This window comes from Polistes fuscatus, unplaced genomic scaffold (genome assembly GCF_010416935.1).
Source record: "Polistes fuscatus isolate 324 unplaced genomic scaffold, CU_Pfus_HIC Scaffold13, whole genome shotgun sequence".
NCBI classification, from domain to species: Eukaryota; Metazoa; Arthropoda; class Insecta; order Hymenoptera; family Vespidae; genus Polistes; species Polistes fuscatus.
In genome coordinates, this window is record NW_025113031.1 from 2662175 (window position 1) to 2678335 (window position 16161).

Below are 16161 nucleotides of genomic sequence, written 5' to 3' on the forward strand. Positions count from 1 at the left end.
TATCATCACATTTTTTCATTTTCAATGTATACTTACAAAAATAAAATCAAAGATAATGATAAAGGCCATAAGAAATATTACGATTAAGTAAGTTATCTTGGAGAAACTATTGGTCAAATCAACCAACCTTAAATGAAAAATACAAAATAAAAATTATTAAATGATATTAAAATCAAATATTCATAGGTATTATTATACGTAATGTTTAATTTTTACATTTTAATTAAAATTATAAGAAAAATATTTTCATACTTACTGGGTTATTCTCAAGGAATGCTTTATTATGTCAACTATCCAATGAAATTCATCAAACCATACATTGCTTCTATGTTTCTGAATATTTTCAAATGGTTGGCGTAATTTAAGTCTGATAGCAATACGTTCAAAAACTAACATTAATATACGTGATATAATTTTGTAATATAAAAAAATGTCATTCTTTAATAAAATTACATACTTGAAAACTGTTAATTGACAACATATATGTTGTATAATTATTAAATACACTGAATAACATATCATGCCTGTAATACTTATACACAAAATTATTATTGATTGATATGTTAACAAACTATAGTATAACAGCCCTGAATAAGAACCATCGGTAATTTTAGATGGTAATTTTAATTGTTTCTCATCTAATTTATCAAAAATATAAAGAAAAACATTAAAAACAGGTGGAATTATTAAGCACAAATCACAAATGATGTATAAAGCTGTAACAAAGAAATACAATTTATAAATGCGATATCGTAGTATAAAGAGTGTCTTTGAGTTTTCCAATCAAACTATAATATCATATTCAATTAATAGATATGAGAGTTTTATTTTTAGAGCTTACCTAGCAAAGCATACGTAAATATTTGACTTTGTCTCGTATAACGTTTAATAATGTCTAATTCGTTCTCGTTCAACAGTTGTTGATAATCGAGTTTAATATGAGCTTTGATAGATAGTATCTAAAGAATAAGAAAAAAAAAAACAACATTTTTTGTTAAAAATGGAAAGATTTTTTTAGTGTGTAAAAGAATAGAGCAAAATATAATAATAATCTTACGAACTGTTTCATATTTATGATAGGTGGTATAGTAGCTATATACAATAATAAAAATAGAAAAAGTTTCTTGAAAGATGTTGATAGAAAATGCCAGGGAAAAATTCGACGTAAAAAGCCGGTAATACTAAAGTCAAAAGATTATTTTATTATAAAACTTAATAAGCTCTTATAATTTAAGATTTATTGCTAAACGTAAAAACGAAAATTGATGAAATAAGATTATAATATTATAATAATAATTACAATAAAAATAAAAAGTAATCTATAACAATAGTAATGAAAAATAGAAGATATAATAAATTAATAAATTAATATTACAATAATATATATAATAATGGTAATATAGATAAAGTGTAAGTTCAAAAATAAATAATCTTACTTCATATATAAACATAGGCAGCGTATAAAGTATTAATAAGCACACAAGAACACGTTGCTTTTTTAAACCATCATGCTGATTTAAGCAGATTATAAATTGTGCTGTTCGATTGGAAAATAGAAAATGTTGTTCGAAGTAAGTGAGACCACTGACAGACATTATGAAGAACCTTACGTGTTCTGAAACTTTGTAATAAACACAATAAAAAAAATCCACGGTTATTTCTCGGTGTGCATTTTGAAAGCTCTTAGTCGCGATCGATAAAATTTTATGGAAAACGGTGACATGATAATAGTACAATAATAATAGTATTTATAGACCATAATTTTACAAAATATCTTCTCTCCTATTAATATTGATCAACTTAGGATACTACGAAGTAGTAAAGTAATATGTACGAAAACAGATGTTAGTTCTCAGCAATTAAATGTAGGGGAGATTTCCCTCATTCTAATCATTTTCAAGAACATGCGCAGAACAATTCTTTTTTACTACAATCCTTTTCAGTCGTACTCCGACCGCAGTATCGAACATAACGTTTAGAATATTCACTATATTCTAATATAAAGATAAAACTGTGTAAATAATGTAAATAATGTGTAAACGAGATTTTATTGATAATCCGATACGTCATTTGTCGAGGATTTGGAGAAGAAATTATATAACTACTTAAAAAGTGCACGTAATTGCGTGTGTTTGTTCTTAATATACAGTCAGTGTTTTTTTCAATGAATAGTATTAAATGATATTATTTAAAGCAATACATTAATTAAACGAGAATAATGATTAAAATTTAAATACTCAATATTATACTTTAATATTTATTACGGTCCATGAATGAATTATCTATCACTTTTTTAGGATTCGAATTATTTTATTGTTTATAGTAATTGATCATCTCATATTTGTATTATTTTTAAAATAAGTTTATGTTAACGAATGGTATAAAACACAGTTGCAAAAGAGAATGCTTTTTGGATTAACTGAAATAAAAATTTGATCAATGTCTGATTAAATAATATATAATGTATTTTAATAGGAGTAATTTAAGTAAACGTTCTTACATTTGAAAACATTTCATGTGACAATGTAAAAATCATCCCGATTGTTAGTACACATTTCTTTCTACTTCTTCCTATTAAAAATAATAGCAATTTTTGAGTTTTTAGTGATAACATATAAAATGGAACTTGACAACTGTCGTAAAAACAAAACATTTCGATTAGTATGACCAGTGTACAATATTTTATGTAAAATATATCTCAAAAACAAATAGAAAAAAAAAATTGAATGATTATTTTGAATTTGTTTGACATTATCTTACAGTTCCTCGAACACGGTATTACTATAATTTATAATCCTTTGTCCAATATAAAAATTAAAATATACAATAAATATAGTACCAACAATGTTGGCTAAGCATTCGATTATGTTTCTTATATTTTCCATAACCATGGTTACCTGAAACATCTGAAGAAAAATAAATAATTAATTTGACATTTACATTCTTAAAAGGGAATCTTGTTAAAATATTTTTAAACGACATTCTCAAAAATATGCACTGAAATGAAATATGGATAAGACTATAAATTTATTTTGTTAATGGAAACAAAAAAAGATCTTTGAGAAATTGTCATTTTCTTCTTATAAATATATTATTAATTGTTATTCTTACATTGATAAAATCCAACATAAGGACGACCAAAGCAAAGAATAAATTAATTAAATAAACAATCCTTCCAAAATTGTTTAGGAGTTCAATGAATCTTAAAAGAAAAGAAAACAAAAGAAAAAGAATTCATCATAAAATATAGCAATATAAAGTAGGCCTAGTTATTTGTTAATATATATATAATAAAAAAAAAAAAAATGTTATTGTTAAATTATTATTTCTGACTAACTGTGTTACTCTTGTATAACTATTAGTTATGTTTACAATCCAATTGATTTCTTCTCGAGATTTTTTAAAACTTTGATCATATCGATTATCATTTTTATTATTCACAAATGGTCGACATATTTTCAGCCTATAGAAAGTAGGATCAAAAATGATGCTTATGTTACATATATAATATATATATAGAATAATTTAAACAAGAAAATAATTGTTATTTACAATGGATAAAAAAATTATTTGTACACCTTGTTTTTTTTTCCAATTAATTCTATTTCAATGAAATTGCAATAAAAACGAGATGTATAAATAATTGTTATCCTGTCTACACATTAAAAAAAAAAAACGTACTTTATAATGTTGAATTGAAAACACGCGTGCTGTAATAATAACAGATATAACGAGAATCCAATATTGGATATAATAAATAAGATACAGATTGCTGTAGTTTGAAACATGATCAAACAGTAATAAAGAAGGCCTGGATTTAAAAAATTATTTATAAAAAATGGTAAATTTATATTAACCGAGTCTGACATTCCAAAGATGTATGCGAAAATATTTAATATGCTCGGGAATGCAATAAAAAGAAAATAAAAGGCAAAGAGACCTGAAAGAAAAAGAAAAAAATATAAAAAATTAAACTATTTTAATTATAGTGTCGTTTATATACAAAGCGTCCTGAGGTTTACTGGTCAAATTGTTAAAACATATTACACAAATCGGCTGGTAAATCTCGGAACATCCTGTATAATAATTTTTTACGATTCTTTGCAAACTTACCTACAAAAGAACAAACATATATCTTGTTTTGTTTCGTATACTTTTCTAATAATTCTATCTCTTCCTTGTTAAAGAATTCTAAGTAATCGAGCCTAATGTGAGTTGCTATTAAACTCATCTAATGAAAAGATAACAAATTTTTTGTGTTAATTGGTTAAATATGTTTATTCAATTGGAAGAAAGAAATATTATTTGTGAGAAATTATACGAACGGTATCGTATTCGAAATAACTGGTACTGTATAAAACCAAACAACATAGATAACAAAATATGTTTTGTAACACTTTTATAGCTGAATCCAATGTAACATTTGACACGTACAGCTGATAAAACTAAAAAAAAATTTTTATTTTTTAATAAATTTATTTCTCTTTTAACATTTACACATACATATTTGTAAGTTTTGTTTAATTAGGATTAGAGCTATTTATTAAAAAAGAAAAAATATATATATTGTCGTACTGCAACGGATTCTATTAATATTCTATTTTATTAAACAAAAATTAAAAATAATAATATTTGCAAGGAAATCAGCAAAATGTTCACTTTTTTTTTTAAGACAAGTAAAATATATTTGTATTGCTTCTTTTTTTTTTAATTTTTTTTTTTCTTTAAACAGTAATTATAAAACGATGCTATTTGCAAATGCATTTAATGATATTAAAAAAATTTATTAAGTATACAATTAAAAAAAAAAAGAATTTTAAATAAATTTATTAAATTACAATTACTTAATAATGAAACGTTCTTTTTATAAAATTAATAAAAATATTATAACAAAATAATAATTAAACAAGAATAATAATCACAGTGATTAAATATAATAATAGTGATATAATAATAATAATAATAGATTAAGATTAGAATTAGATAGAAGATTAGAAGAAATATTAATTAATAGATTAAGATAAATACTTATGATTAATTGTAATATGCTTACCTGGTGCGCTATGATAGGAAATACGTAAACATATATAATACTCATTTGTAGCAATCGAGTATTACGACTCTGACGCGGATAAGTACCGTATAAGAATTGAACTAATGGATTCATGTATAGAAAGTGTTGTTCGAGGTAGGTTAAGCCACTTACTAACATTACGAAAGGTCTTACGTTGACTAAATTGTAGAAAAAAATATAAATCTAAGGTTTTGCTTTTTCCCTTTAGAAATTTTTTGTTGTATCATCAATTTATTATAATTAATATAGGGATGTATATCGGATGACAGTGACACACGATAATAGTAGCATGATTATTGTATCTATAGTCTGTAACGTTAAAAAAACATATCTTTCCCCTAAGATAATTTCTTTTTTAAATCCAACAATATACTTACAATACTATTGAATTGGAAGTAAATATAAGAAAAAAAAAACAGGTGGTAGAGTTTCCAGCAATTAAATGAGGGGAGGGGAGGTATTCCCCGTTAGTATAATTTTCAAAGCATGCGCAGAACAGTCTGCTCGTCGTAATCCTTCTCAGTTGTTGTTCGACCATAATACAGTTCGGTCGGAACAAACGAAGAGTACAATATTTTGTCGATTTTATCAATAATAATTGTTGTGATATTTTTCGTATACTGGCTTTTTCTAATATATTAAATAGGTTTCTATATTTCTTTTGATTAAAGTGTATTGAAATATAATAATAAGGTTTGTTGTATAACGTTCTTTTTTTTTTTTTTTATTATTATATTCATTTTCTGCTTTACAATTTGTTCTTAGTAAATTAGGTAAATTTCTTTATTTATTCAATTTAAGTAACACATGTAAGTGGTAATTACTACCTTTTTATGGTAATAGTTTTCTTTTACTTTTGCGTCATGATTTACATTTAGTTACATTTTTAAACATTTATGTGTGTTGCTACTCCTGTCATTTATTTTTCAACTGTTGTAAAGTATATTTGCTTAAAGAAGGAACAGTATTTGTAAATAAATGAACAGTGTAAGGTCGTCTAGTTAACATAATCGATAACTAAGTTCATCCGTATGTTTTATACACGTGTGAACGGTTGTTCGTTTACAGGATTGTACAAAATAACTTGCTATAACTACGAACACTGTAATTTTGTTATCAACGAGAAATTTTGAACATTTTGTCACTAAATGATCGATAGTGTTTGAAGTATATTTGTGATTGTTTCGAAATAAATAGAAAGAATAAGAAGAATGAATAAATTATGCAAAAATTTAAATAAATCGTGATTATTAAAATTACTTGTTCTATTTTTGAATATAAATATAAGTAACGTTTTTTTTTATTCTTGAAAGAAATGAGATTTTTGAGATAGGTAATAAAATATTAAATATTTTTATTGTCCTCCTCCATAGAATTTTAATTAAAGCGTATTGTAATATACCATTGCAAACGAGAACGCTTTTTGGATTACCTAAAATAATAAATTTGTTTTTCTAATACTATAAAATTAAAACCTAACGTTTTTTAAAAATTGCATTTAACATTTTAAGCAAACGTAATTAATTGCACTTACCCCAGCAAAAGTTTCGTGCGATGCAACGAACATACCACCAATTATAAGTTCAATCGGTTTGTTGCCTCTTGTTATCATAAATAACAATAACTTTTGTGTTTTAATAGAAAGATTATAAAATGGCACTTGACATCTGTGAAAAAGTAAAACACACAATTATTTTTCTTATATATATATATATATACAACTTATAACTAACAACATTCAAATTTATATTCAATTAGAATAATAAAATATTTTCTACTTTTTAAGTTCAAATTTATTTTTTTTTAATAGTTTAAAATAGTAATTTAAAATAGTAATTTAATATAGTAAATAACATTATTTCGAAGTTATGAAATATCTTACAATTCTTCTAAAGCTGCTCTGCTGTAATCAATAACCACTTGACCGATATAAAAATTAATATAAACAGTCGTTATAGATCCAACGATTACGACTAAACATTCGAATGTTTTACTTGTATTTTTCAATATCTCGGATAATTGTAAAATCTAAAACAAACTGTAATCTAATGTAATACCAAAAATATACCGGAAGATTACCTTAAATTGTATATTAAATATAATACAAGTATATTTATACTTAACACGTTTGTTTTTACCACGTGTACCGTTTCCGGTATACCTTGAAACTTATTTATATCAAAAATTATATTCTTTCATCGAAAAAAAGTCGTAAACATATTAAATATTAAAACGTGTACCGTTTAAGGTACACATGGCGTGGTAACGACACTTACAAGCAATTTGACATGGATCTAAAATATAATTATATTTATAAATATCCACACACACACACACACACACACACAATATTGTTAATATTTTACTTACATATAGAAGATCAAAGAAAAGAAATATCATAGAAAATAATGTTCCAATTAAGAAGATTATCTTAGAAAAATAATTTATCATATCTACGTACCTTAAATCCGAAGAAACAAAAAAAAACAAGAAAAGAAAATAAATTAAAAAAGACATATGTAAATGTAAAACAAAGATAAACAACAACAAAAATATGATTCGAAGCTTACTCCGTTATCCTTGTATAACTTTTTATTATTTGAATTATCGATTCTAATTCATCCTGATTTGTTTTAAACTTAATTTTCTTTTTGTATTCTTGTTCGTTTAATATTTGCCGTATTTTGTATCTGCAGAAAGAATATTTGAAAAAATATAATGTTTTCATTCTTATGATTGTATAATATTCTAGATAGAAAAAACAAAATTGTCTATTTTTATATATTAAACACGTACGTTAAAATGATAAGTTGATTGCATGCGTGTCTTATGAGATACAAATACATTATATAAATTGCACAACCTATTATTAATACGATAAGAATTGCTGTTATTTGATAAAATAAAAGACTATAATATAACAGTCCCTTGTTAGAAATGTTAATAATAGGAAATGGTAGGATTAAATTCGTATTATCTAACGAATCAAAAATATTTCTACAAACGCTTAAAATACTTGGTATAATTATTGAAATACCGTAGAGAAAGACAAAACCTGAAAAAAAAAGAAAATCACGAGAACATATTTAATAGAAAAAAATATTCTTTATTGTCATAAATATACTAACCAATTAAAATGACCGTAAATAATTTATTTAATTTATCTTGCTTTTTTAAAATATGTAATCCGTTTTCGTCAAAAATGTGTTCATAATCGTGTTTGTAATAAGCAATCAATTTTCTTACCTTAAAAAATGATTCTTTTAGGTTTTTTTAATTATATTTATAATATTAAAAGATAGAAGTATGAATTGTACGAACAGTTGCAAAATGGAAGTAAACAAGGTTGTATATAGAGAGTATACATATACCATTTAATAACCTATGCAACAAATTTAAATTTGATTGCAATTTAAGGTCCGCCATAATGAACTGATAAAACTAAAACAAAACATTAAAAGTTTTTATAGTATTTTTTCTTTTTTTTTTTACAAATTTCATTAAATTCCACAATAAAATTGATTTAACCGGTTAACCGTGATTTACGATTATTTTTAATAGATTTATTATAATACTAATATATAACAAAAAAAATTATTTATAAAAATAATAATTATCTTGTACAAATATTTACCTGATGCAATACCATTGGTAATACGTAGATAGCAGATACGAACCATTGAAGCAACAAATGATTCGAAGTTTGATAAGGACGTAAACCCCATATTATTTCAACTAACCATGTAGATAATAATGAGTATTGTTCATAGTAACTTGAACCTTTCAAAGCCATTATACGAAGAATCAAGAATCGTATTTTGTTTCGAAGTAAAGAAACTTTGTGATTCGTCTTCATTGCGCATTCTAATAACCCATCATTATGGGCTTATAGCATCACTTATAAAAGCCCCTTGACACGATAATAATACCATAATGATTGGATCGATTGAACGTTTACACTGAAATATTTTTGTTCTTTCTTTCTTTTCTATAGACTTTTATTTACACAGTTAACACGAGAACAGGTGATTGTTCCCACCAATTAAATGGGGAGAGCTAGCAATAATTTTACTTTTTCTATTCTACAAGGACATGCGCAGTTATGTTCGCTGAATTCTGCTGACTTCAATGTTTGCCAGTCGTTGTCGGATTACGAAACGAGACGTTTGTTTTAAAATGAATCGTATGTTTTAGTAAACAAAATATACTATAAGTTCGATTATTATTATTATTATTGATATCAGATTCTCGTTATGTGTTGTTTAACGGTTTAAATTAATTATTCGTTTATATATTGTTAGCCTTGTTTTTTTTTTTTAAGAAGAAGTGTCTGTAATCTAACTTATTATTATATGAAAGAATATTATTATTAGATTTATATCAAGTATTTATATAATATTATATTAGATTTTATTAAATACATATCATTGCAGCAGTGAGTAATGGATATTGGACCTTTATGCTGACAGATACATAAATTAAACGCTTTTTATTGAAAAACGGTATGTAAAAAGCCAAATATTACAATTTATATATTTAGGAATTGAAAGTAAAGATGATAGATAAGAAAATATGTTAAAAACATTATAAATAAATATTAAAAATAAATTATATTCAATACTAGTAATGATAATTCAATTTGAAAATTTTTAAATAAATTTTATTCTTCTTAGGAAAAAGTGGAATCTTTTATGAGGAATACTAAAACGTTCGTATTTTAAATAATAAAATCATAATTTTAATTACAGTGTATTGTAATATACCGTTGCAAATGATAATGCTTTTTGAACGATCTGAAATAAAAATTTGTTTACTAGTGTAAATAATTTTCGAATAAAATTTGGAGTTAAATATGGCAAATTCCATATAGAACATTAAAAAAAAGCGTAATTTATTGCACTTACCGCAGAAAAAATTTCATACGACGCAACGAACAATCCACCAATTGAAATCTCGCACGGTCTTGCACTTCTTGCTATCAAGAATTGCAAAAGTTTTTGAGTTTTTATCGAAAGCACGTAGAATGGAATTTGACATCTGTAAAAAAAAAAAGTTGTCCAATGAGAAGAAACAAAAATAGATTATTTCAAACTTGTAAAAAAATCTTACAATTCATCGAAAACTGCTATGCTATGATTAATAAGAGTTTGACCCATATAAAAAATAATAAAAATAGTAACTATAGATCCAACAATACTAATGAAACATTCAACGGTATCCCTAGTGTTTTGCAGTATTGTAGATAACTGCATTATCTGAAATCGAAAACCATCTGTGTAAACAAGATATTTTTCCCCAACAAATCCGTGTTAGATAATTCAATTAAATGAAAAATATAATAAAAATTAAAGCGATATAAACATAATTTAAATTTAAATAAAGTATAAAAGACATTATTAATACTCGCGTATGTTTTACTTACCCAAATAAGATCGAAAAACATGAGGAGCGTTATGAATACAACACCAAGTAAAAAAATTATTTTAGATAAGTTGTTTATTAGATACACGTATCTTAAAAGTAATAAAATAAAAATATCACTTAAGGGTATGATAAAGGAAACAAAAATCAAATAAACTTAACACTAACTTAGTAACTCTTGCATAATGATTAATTATGTCAACTATCCATTCCCATTCCATATCTCGCGATTTATCATTCCGATAATTTTTTTTAAACCTCTTTTCGTTAAATGGTTGACGTATTTTAATCCTACGATAAACATGTTTTAACATAATATTCACATGCATAATAATACTTAATTTTTTTTTACTATTAAATAAACGTACATTAAAATACTTAATTGTAAACATGCGTGTTGTATGGTTACCATAAACGATGGATAAATAACGCTGCTTATTATCAATACGATCAAAATTGCTATTACTTGATAAATCAGTAAAACGTAATATAACAGACTAGAATTTAAAACGTTTTTTACAGGAAAAGGTAAAGTTAAATGAATGTCGTCTAATAATCCAAAAGTGTACAGGAAAACATTTAAAATACTTGGAATAGTTACGGAAATAGCATAAAGTATAAAAAAACCTGCCAAGAAAAAATATATTTAGTCGTGAAAATTTGATTTTAACAATTATTTGAACAAACGTACAAACCCACGAAAATAATTGAAAATCTTTTACTCTGTTTCGTGTATTTTTCTAACATGCTGAATTCTTCCACTTTCAATAACTGCTGGTAATCTCGTTTGGCATGAGTAAATAATTTCTTAATCTTAAATATATATAATTTTTTTTCTATAGATAAATATAAATATTTGTTTAATTGTTGAATATATGAGATAATAATAATAAAAATGTACACGAACTGTATTAAAATGAAAATAACAAATGCTGTATGTAGCACAGATACATAAACCACTCAAAATCTTCTGAAGCGAAATTAAATTAGATTTAATTTGTATATCCGACACAAAGGATTGATAGAACTGAAAATGTCAAGTACGTATAAAAATGTATAAAGTTTTTAATAATTTGCAAAAAAAACTTTAAAAAAAAAAAACGGACAAAATAATTAAAAAAGATACTAATACCTATGATCATATATTATTAAATTACCTCATAAATTGAAAAATAAATTATACTTTTTACCTGAATCACAAATAGTGGTTGGTTATAGGCGATTATTGTACACAATTGAAACAAAAGATGATTAGCGTTTTGATTAGGTGCTATACCCAATACAAGTCTCACTAGTCGATTGGAAAAGAGGAAGTGTTGCTCGTATTGATCTAATCCTGTCATAGACATTGTAAAGAATTTTACCTTATCAGTTTCGAAGTGAAGAAGAACAAATCTCACGCTTCGTCTTCATTGCGCATTCTAATAAGTGCTCCATTATATTTAATAACAGTAATTGTAACAAATTGACATAGAAAAAAAACTAACATTATACATATTCTATACAATGTTACGTTAGTATGTATATATTTTATTTTATTGCTGTACATTCTAGGGTGCATAATAAAACAGATGCTATTTCCCACTAATTAGACGAAGGGTGTTACACCTAATACTTCGAATTTTTGAGAACATGCGCAGAAGCGTCTGCTTATAGACAGTATTCTCAGTTGCTCTCTGATTGTCGTGAAGTACAGGTGCTTAGGGAAAAAATAGTAAGTGTTAGAAAAAATAAGATCGATAGTGCAATTTATAGAAATACATAAGGTTGATTTCTTTTTGATCGGGTAAAAAGAATAGTTATTTTTTTTAGAATATAAAAACCATGAGTACTAAAAGGTATATAGAAAATATTACTCAAAAGAGAAAGAAATGATAATAAGGTGAAGGAATAAAAGAAATATAAATAGAATATATTTCAATGATATTTACGATTACCAAAAAACATTGTACAAGTGAAAACATTTTATTTTTTCTTAATCGTTCATTAATTACTAGTTTGAATGTTTTAAACTATAATATGCCATGGCAAAAGAAAACGCTTTTTGCATGAGCTGAAAGAAGTTTCATATTAAAGGTTAATTTGTTAATCGGTAGCAATTTATTTGTACTTACCCCAGCAAAAATTTCATGAGACGAAGAAAATAGACCACCGATTGAAATTTCGCTTGATTTCCTACTTCTCATTGTTATTAATAACAAGAGCTTTTGATTCCTCTTGGAAAATATATAGATTGGTACTTGGCACCTGTAAAGATATATTAAGTTGTTAATGTATCAAGAAAATTTGTTGCTGAAATATTATGCTGTGTTTATTGCAGTAACAATTGTCATTAAGTTAAAACTTCATATTACAAAGCTTTCTTACAATTCTTCAAAAACTCCGCTGCTATGATTTATCAACATTTGACCGAAGTGAAAATTAATATAAATAATAAGTACTGAGGCAATAATTGTAACAAAGCATTCTAATATTTTGTTTGTACTTTTTTGCAATATCACTTCCATATCTAAAATCTAAAAATAAACTATTTATTAGAATCATATTTTCAAATGAAATTTTTCAGGAGTGAAAAAATTCCGGAAGTATAAATAAACAAGTCATGATACCAAAAAAAAAAGCTTGCATTGTATAAAGAAGTTAATGACTGTAATTTAAATTTGTCAAATATAATACATATGTTTAACGTTTCACTTACATAAAGAATATCAAAGAAAATAACGACCATACATACAAATATTCCAAATATATAAATGTATTTCGATAATTTATTAATTACATTTACATACCTAACGAACAAACAAACAAAAAAATTAATGAAAAAAAAAATTGTTAGGAAAGAATTAAAAGAGCATTTAAATAATTTATACTTCGTGACTCTTGTATATCTTCTTATTATATTAATTATCCACTCTGATTCTTCCTGATTTGTTTGATTATTCCAATTCTTCTGTATGTATTTCTCTTTTGCAAACGGTTGACGTATTTTAAATCTACAAAGATTAGGATAATAAATAATTCTTTGTTTTTACTCAAATACTGGGATTAACAGATTTAGAATATTTAAGTGAAAGACATACATTAAAATATTAAATTGTGAACAGGCGTGTAAAATAAATAGCAAATATACTGAATAAATCACACATCCCATTGTTAATACAGTAAAAATAGTTATTATTTGGCACAAAAGCAAACCGTAACGTAACAATCCTGAGTAATTAGTGTTTACAGGAAGAATATATGTTATATTGACACCGTCAAATGGTCTATAAATATACAGAAAAATGCTTAAAATAGTTGGAATTGTCGTTAAAATACCGTAAAGAATTGCGCTACCTAAAAACAAGATTGTGTTTACTAGACAAATTTGTATCTTTATGTTTCATATAAGATCACTGACCAACATAAAAGATGATATATAGTTTGGTAATTTTCGTATATTTTTTGGATATCTTTAATTCATTTTCGTCGAAAAAGTTCTCGTAATCATATTCTATGTACGAGACTAAATCTCTAATCTGAGAAATAAAACCATTACTCATTGTTATAAAAACATCTGTTTTTTTTTTTAATAAATACAGATAATGTTAATAAAATACGCACTTTTGAGAGCTGTAAATTTACCATATTGTAAGAACAAGCTATTCCAAAAAAAGATAACATTTTTTGCAATACACTGTAAGTCGATTGAGGATCTAGAGTTAGTTGAGAACATTGATATAACTAGAAACAGGAAATAAATGTCAAAACTTTACAAAAAATAAATTTTTTGAAAGTCTTAAACTTCGTAAAATATATTTATATAAAAATACTTTTACTGATAAAAATACTATTTATTGATAAACTAGTAATCTCTATATGAAACTATTATTTACAATAAAAATTCATTTATCAAACAAAAATCTATAAAATACAAGCAATACAAATCTGAATATTTTTACCTGATAGAAAATATACAGAACAACGTAGATAAATATTAAAAAATTACGAATTACTACATCATTTAAACGTTTATTATAATTCAGACCAAGTAGAGATCGTACTATATGATTAGAAAGAAGAAAATGTTGCTCGTAGAGGTTAATTCCTGTTCGAAACATTGTTTTGAACTGTTCGTTTCCTGCGTCGGAACAAAAAACGAGCCCAACTCGTGCCTTACATTGCGCATTCAAATAGCCGCTAATTAAAATTATTAGAAGTGTTTAAAAAACAATGTGAGGATAATAATACGCCGACGATATAAATCGATATAATCGAGGGTTCATGTATTTACTTTGTAGCAACATTGTAGTATTGGTCATTTTACAAAGAGTTTTAAATGCATGTAAGTACGAAAACAGGTGGTTATTCCCAACAATTAGGAAAAGGGGTGCGGTACATTTAATTTCATACATTCACTGACCTGCGCAGTAGCGTCTCCTTTCAGAGCAGGTCTTCTCAGTTGCACTTTGACCGTAGTGCAGTACGGATGTTTAGAAAATACTTGCTAGCGATGGAAAAACAGGATCGATACAGGAATAAGCTGAGTGTACAATAATACAAAAATTTGTGCCTCTTTGTGAGTAATATAACCCCAAGTGCTTATAGGTTTATTGAAACTGTGTTTTAAAAGAGAAAGGAATGATAATAAGGAGTAATAAAAGAATTTTTATTTATTAAGCTCTTTCTATAATGTTTACAGTTGCTAGAGCAGGCTTCATACAAGTGGAAACAAAATATTTTTTTTTTTTTATAAAGTCGATAGATTCTCCTACAATAAAAGAAGTGATTCTTTTTCGTGTTTATTAATTGCTATGTTGATTGTACTAAACTATAGTAAGCCATAGCAAAAGAAAACGATTTTTTCATGAGCTGAAAAATAATTTCTTATATCAAGAAAATTTGTTTATCAGTAGTAATTTATTTTTACATACCCCAGCAAATATTTCGTGAGACGATGAAAATACACCACCGATTGAAAGCTCGCATGGTTTGCTACTTCTCATTGTTAGTAATAACAGGAGCTTTTGATTCTTTTTAGAAAGTATATATATTGGTACTTGACATCTGCAATTAAAATAATAAAATTCTTTTTCATAAATTAAAATTGTTTCTGTAAATTTGTGCCTTGTTTATTCGTGTCACTATTGATTCCAAGTTAATATTTTATATGACAAAGCGTTCCTACAATTCTTGGAAAGCTCCGCTGCTATAATCAATCAACATCTGTCCAAAGTGAAAATTAATATATATACCAAATATTGAAACAGAAATTGAAAGAAAGCATTCCAATATTCTGCCTGTACTTTTCTGCATTATCACTGGTAATTCTAAAATCTAACAATAAAACATTTATTAGAATAATAACAATAAACAAATTTTTTGGAAGGAAAAAATTCCCAAAAGTATAAATCTTCAAGTAATAAGAGGAAACATAAGGTTTGCATTGTATTAGCAAGTAAATGACTGAACTTTAATTTTGTCATATGTAACAATTATTTTAAACGTTTTACTTACATAAAGAATATCAAAGAAAATCAACGACATACATATAAATATTCCAATTATATATACGTATTTAGATAATTTATTAATTAAATTTACATACCTATCAAACAATCAAACAAATAATTTATTGATTAAAAGGTATTGCTAGAAAAAATTTAATAGAACATGTATATATGTAT

General features: G+C 25.2%; 2 long non-coding RNA genes across 2 annotated transcripts; both read left to right on the top strand.

Moving 5' to 3' along the window:
• Window positions 1–8662: 8662 nt before the first annotated feature.
• LOC122513839 lies at window positions 8663–9893 on the top strand. The gene is made up of 3 exons (XR_006302897.1): window positions 8663–9257; window positions 9508–9576; window positions 9748–9893. It is a non-coding gene; the product is annotated as an uncharacterized LOC122513839 (long non-coding RNA).
• Window positions 9894–14917: 5024 nt separating this feature from the next.
• On the top strand, window positions 14918–15206 carry LOC122513836. Its single transcript, XR_006302894.1, has 2 exons — window positions 14918–15053; window positions 15177–15206. It is a non-coding gene; the product is annotated as an uncharacterized LOC122513836 (long non-coding RNA).
• Window positions 15207–16161: the final 955 nt, after the last annotated feature.